Source organism: Molothrus aeneus, unplaced genomic scaffold (assembly GCF_037042795.1).
Source record: "Molothrus aeneus isolate 106 unplaced genomic scaffold, BPBGC_Maene_1.0 scaffold_134, whole genome shotgun sequence".
In the NCBI taxonomy this organism is placed as follows: Eukaryota; Metazoa; Chordata; class Aves; order Passeriformes; family Icteridae; genus Molothrus; species Molothrus aeneus.
The window spans coordinates 238,200-244,046 of NW_027098797.1; the positions used below are offsets into that span (position 1 = coordinate 238,200).

The window sequence follows — 5,847 nt, forward strand, 5'->3', positions numbered from 1 at the left end:
GGGCAGAGCAGTCCCGGTGTGTATCGTGTCACTTGTCTTTTGTGTGTTATGTGTTGTTTGGATATGTCATGTCCTTTACCTTAGGCCTTTGAGGGGCCTGTCAGAAGCCCTGGCATCATTGTTAGCATCTGTGATTTCTGCATTTCTTGGCCTGGAACCCAGGCCATGGAACTTTTGCCTCAGGAGCTCAGACAGGCATCAGACTCTCTTGTCTCTTTAGAAGCATCTGGTCAGATGTCTTTTCAGGTCTTGTTCTGAGCTGTATGGACAGCTCTGGCCCGCCAGGATCCATTATGGCGGACGAGGACTTGAAAGAACGTGAGGGCAGGTAGAGGCTTCTGGCCGTAGGATCCTCGGGCATCCATCTTTGCAGTTCTTGGACTAAATCATTCAGTTTAGCATCCTCCTCCTCCAGGTTTCGCTGAGCCTCATCAGCTCGCCATCGGTCTTACCTCAGTCATCTAATTTTCTGTCCTTGTGCTCCTTGCAGTCATGCTTCTTGTCTCGAGATTTCTGTCCGTGTTGTGTCCCCGTTGTCTGTCACGTCCTGTCCTGTGTCACGGGTGTCTGCACACATTTGTGCTGGGCTGCTCTGCCCTGCCGCATAGCCTGGTGCAATAGAAGTCCTGGGGACTTGGAGTTTGTAATGTGGGCTGTAGTTGGACTCTAGGTGGGATTTGTAGATGGACACAGGATATCTGGAGCTCTTAAGTTATCCTGCAACAGTTTGACTCTTGTCCTAACTTTCTTTCAGATGCAGAAGGATAAAATCCAGGGCAGAGCCCCCCATCCCAGGTGTGGGGATTGCCCCGAGCAGGTCAGTCACTGTTTGTCTCTGCAGAGGAAGCATAAATGGTGGCTGTTACAGCATTGTTCTTTGTGTCTCTTTTTAGGAAGTCAAGGCCGAGCGCAGCAGTCAAGGCCGAGTGGGCGAGGTGAGCATTGAATAGCATACAGAAGCAGTTATTGCTGAGGTCTCAGTTTTGGTGCAGCTCTAAGCATCTCCTCCTTTTTTTTTATTTTAGGTGGTCCACTTGCCATCTGTCCTTGCCGAGCACGCCTATGCCAGGTGGGTGAGAGCTTAAGGTATCGGTGTGGCATCCTTGTCAGATTTGGGAGGTTGTGTTTTCACAGTATCTCAGCATGCTTTTCTGCTTTGTTTCATTGCAGGTGCTGTCGCTGCCCTAGGCACGCCCTGGATCAGAGGAGGGCAGGTGAGTCGGAGTTTAGGCAGGCTGACTCCTAGGTGAGCGTTACACAGCAGCATGCTAAGCGTGTCCCTTTTCTCTTTGCAGGTCTCTTCCGGGCACCCTCTGGAGTCAAATCAAGATTTGAGGTGAGCCGTGGCAGCGGTGTGGAGGAGTCCTGGGAATTACTGTTTTTGAGGGCAATAGTCAGGTTTTCTGTTTTGTCTTAGGTACCCTGAGGAGGCTCATAGCCCAAGCTTGGAAACGGCAGCACCGAAGCACACACGGAGAGCATCTCAACGTCCACGTCCGACCGAGGATGGATTTTGCCCGCTCCTCTTCCAAAAGCTAAGTGTCGGGGGCCAGTGGCCGGGAGAAGGGTAAAAGCCTTTACTCTCACAGGAGGCAATTTGATGTCAGCTTAGCGGAGAGGTCTGTAGCAGGGCGGGCTCTCTGGAAGCAAAGGGAGAGGGTTTCCCCTCAGCCTCGCCAGAGCCTTTGCCGGGCAGGGCAGTTCCGACCCATCTGCACATCTTCGCGTACTTTGCGTCGTCCGCCTCCCTCGGCCCGACGTCGTCACGGATCTTTCCCCCGAGGAGCTCGCCTTCACGTCCGGAGCTACGGCCACGGTCACCCGGCAGTCGGCTTCTTTCTCTAGGCTCGCCGAGCCTCTCGAGCATCCTCTTAACTGCTTTGGCACTAACTTCTTTTGACGAGTTACGTTTCACCATCACGTGCCATCGTCATAGGGCTTCCTTTCCTTTGGCATCATCAGCCTCTGGCTCATCTTGCACTAGGAATCTCGGGTCCCTAAGGGGACAGTGCCAGGCAGTTGTCACTCGTCTCTGTGTTATGTCATCTGTGTCTATGTTATGTTGTCCATGTCTGTGTTATGTAGTCTGTGTCCATTGTCTTACGCGTCACAGGCCTTTGTTATGTCTCGATGCTTTATCGGCACTATTCCGTGCCACGTAGGCCATATTCTACTCACGTTCCTTTCCGGATATCCCTTATTCCGGCATCTTTACATTTTTACTCTTTGAGACAGGAATGTCTCAAAGGGACAAGATGTTCTCATCCGTCTTCCTTCTCACTACCGGCTTTGGTAGTGCCTTTTTTTCCACGCCATTCTCTTGGACTTCCCGAGGGAGCGTCTTACACCCTCCTCACGTGGCCGCAGGAGTTCGATAGGTTCCATCCTCCCGAGGGGTATAGGGCTCAAGAATTCATCTTCCAGAGAGCTATCTCAAGTCCTGGCTTACATTGCATGTACCTATGTTGGTTTATACTGTATGTACTTATATTGTGTGTACCTATGCTGGCTTATACTGTATGTACTTACATTGTGTGTACCTGTGTTGGCTTATACTGTATGGACTTACACTGTGTGTACCTGTGTTGGCTTATACTGTATGTACTTATATTGTGTGTGCCTATGCTGGTTTATACTGTATGTACTTGTACTGTATGTACTTACACTGTGTGTACCTATGCTGGCTTATACTGTATGTACTTATATTGCGTGTGCCTATGCTGGTTTATACTGTATGTACTTACACTGTACCACTTATGCTTGGAGCTGCCCTGCCCTGGCATGTAGTCACAGTTAGGTAGAAGAGTTTTAAAAACTTTACTGGTCATCTGTCTTTAATGGGGTTTTGGGTAGAAAATTTATCGGTCAGAGCAGGGACAAGTCCTAGCTGTCAGATAGCCACTCATTGACCGCTTCCTGTCGTCTCACAGGTCCCCGAGGCTACCGATTTCCCCCGAATCTACCATTTGACATCAAGGAGCGGCAGCCAGAAGAAGCGTGGAAGCGTGTTCTTCAGCGTCTCGAGTAAGGGCCACACCAAGCATGTAAACGGGAAGAGCGTGAGTGACAGCATATGTCTGTCTGCGTGTGTGAGTGCATGCTGACTGGATTTAACCTTCTGTGTGTGACTTTTGCCTTTCAGGTTTTTTAACTCATTTTTAAATTTAGAATAAAAAATCCCCAGCCGGGGGGTTTTTTTTTTTCCCCCCGGCTGGGTTTTTTTTTCCCCGGTCCCGGTCGGTCTGCGAGGCGACGTTCATCGCCAAAGTTTGGGCGCGGACCCTCCAGGGACCGGGGTTTTCGTCAGGCAGGAGGATTTTTTTGGAGGCTCCCGGGAACCACGTTCCCGAGGAGGGGCGTGAGCGTGTGCCGAGGGTTAGCAGAGCAGTCGAGGTGTGATTTAGCGTGGGTTTGTGCGTAAGCTGAAGGAAGTGTGTGTGTGTTGAAGGGTTCTAGGGTTGTAACCTTGTATGACTTTTGCTTTTCAGGTTTTTCAACTCATTTTTAAATTTAGAATAAAAAATCCCCAGCCGGGGGGTTTTTTTTTTTTTCCCCCCGGCTGGGTTTTTTTTTCCCCGGTCCCGGTCGGTCTGCGAGGCGACGTTCATCGCCAAAGTTTGGGCGCGGACCCTCCAGGGACCGGGGTTTTCGTCAGGCAGGAGGATTTTTTGGAGGCTCCCGGGAACCACGTTCCCGAGGAGGGGCGTGAGCGTGTGCCGAGGGTTAGCAGAGCAGTCGAGGTGTGATTTAGTGTGGGTTTGTGCGTAAGCTGAAGGAAGTGTGTGTGTGTTGAAGGGTTCTAGGGTTGTAACCTTGTATGACTTTTGCTTTTCAGGTTTTTCAACTCATTTTTAAATTTAGAATAAAAAATCCCCAGCCGGGGGGTTTTTTTTTTTTTCCCCCCGGCTGGGTTTTTTTTTCCCCGGTCCCGGTCGGTCTGCGAGGCGACGTTCATCGCCAAAGTTTGGGCGCGGACCCTCCAGGGACCGGGGTTTTCGTCAGGCAGGAGGATATTTTTTGAGGCTCCCGGGAACCACGTTCCCGAGGAGCAATGATTGCTGGGTTGTAATTTAGCAGTTGTGATGGCAGCGATGGTGAGTTTGTGTGTAATGTGAAGGGGGTGTTAATGGTAGATGAGTGTTGTTTTCTGTGTGCTTTTGTTGCTTTGGCTGTCCTGTAACAATGAATCAACCTGTAATGAAAATAGAAAGAGGTTATCATCTTGTGTTAGTATGTGTTGTGTTGCTCTGTATTGCATTTGCATTAACTGCTGTATTATTTTGCTGTATTATTTTGCTGTATATTTTGCTGTATTGCATTTGCTGTAGCTGCTGCATTGCCCTGTATTGCTCTGTATGTAAACTAGACTTTTACCAGTGCGTCTTTGGATTGTATCTGCACTTGCATTTGTATATACTGTTTCCATGTATTTTGCTGATGTATAAATAAAAACATTCTTTAATAAAGTTGAGTCACCCCTAATAAAGATACCCCCTGCCCTTCCTTCCCCCACCGTGGCTCCTGTCCTTTTTTTTGGTGTGGTTTTGTCATTTCTTTCCACTGTATTTCTTCCTTTTGCTCCTCACTTTACTGTTCTATTTCTAACTTAACCTCCATCTATCTCTAACCCTTTGTTTCTGTTTTGTTTGTAACTGTCAATGTCAGTCTTCTCGCTTCTCTTTGTCTCCGTGTTCTCCTTTTCCTGGGTTTGTGTTTTTTGCTCTTAGTCTTTTCCTTTTTCACCCCACTCCTCAGTTTTCACTTTCACTCTAATCCTAACCACTTTCTTTTCCCTCTAAGTCCTGTCCTTCTTCAGTTTTCCCACCCCCTTTCCTGTCTCACTCTGTCTTCCTGTTTTATTTTCTTCTCTGTCTTCTTGTCAGTTCTCTGTCTTTTTTCCTCTCTGTCTCTTCTCCCTCTCTCTGTCTCACGCTGTCTCCTCTGTCTCTGTCTTTGTCCTTGTTCTGTCCTCTATTCTCTCTGTCTTTTCCTCTCTCCCTCTGTTTTCCAACTCTTTTCTCTCTCCCTTTTTTTCTTTGTTTCTCTGTCTTTCTCCTTGCTTCTCTCTCTCTTTGTGCTTCTCTCTGTCTTTTCTCTCTGCTTCTCTCTGCTTTCTGTCTGCTTTCTCTCTGCTTCTCTGTTTTCTCTCTGCTTCTCTCTGTTTTCTCTCTGCTTTCTCTCTCCTTCTCTCTCTTTTCTCTCTGCTTTCTGTCTTTTCTCTCTCCTTCTCTCCTTCTCTCTCTGCTTTCTCTCTCCTTCTCTCTCTTTTCTCTCTGCTTTCTGTCTTTTCTCTCTCCTTCTCTCCTTCTCTCTCCTTCTCTCTCTTTTCTCTCTGCTTTCTGTCTTTTCTCTCTCCTTCTCTCCTTCTCTCCTTCTCTCTCTCTCTCTCTTTTCTCTCTCTCTTCCTCTCTCTTTTGTCTTTCCTCCTCTTTCTAGCTTTGTTTTCCTTTCTAGCTTTAGTTTAAAAAAGCAGCAGTAGAAACTTTCAGGCTCCCTGGGAGTAAAAGAAAAAAAAAAACCTTAAAAAAGCCAACCATTTACTCCCCGGGAGCCTGAAATTTCCTACTGCTGCACCGGACATATAGTTTTTCTTCTTTTTACTATATACAGTATATAGGGATCCCACCTGTCAGCCATCAATACTAATCAGTAGTCCCCACCCACATACACACCCCACCCCCATGGCTGGCCACCCCCCAGACCCACCCCATGCCACCCACCCATAGACAGTGCATTCACAGCGCCACCTGCCGTTTACTCCCGAGTACTGCACTCACAGCGCCACCTGGCGTTTGCCGGCCGGTACTGCATGCACAGCGCCACCTGGTGTTTGCCGGCCGGTACTGC

The 5,847-nt window shown here is 48.5% G+C and overlaps 1 long non-coding RNA gene across 1 annotated transcript; it reads left to right on the plus strand.

The window, feature by feature from the left end:
- Positions 1–1,029: 1,029 nt before the first annotated feature.
- On the plus strand, positions 1,030–1,338 carry LOC136569574 (uncharacterized). The gene is made up of 3 exons (XR_010785386.1): positions 1,030–1,069; positions 1,171–1,214; positions 1,296–1,338. It is a non-coding gene; the product is annotated as an uncharacterized lncRNA (long non-coding RNA).
- The last annotated feature ends 4,509 nt before the right edge of the window (positions 1,339–5,847 follow it).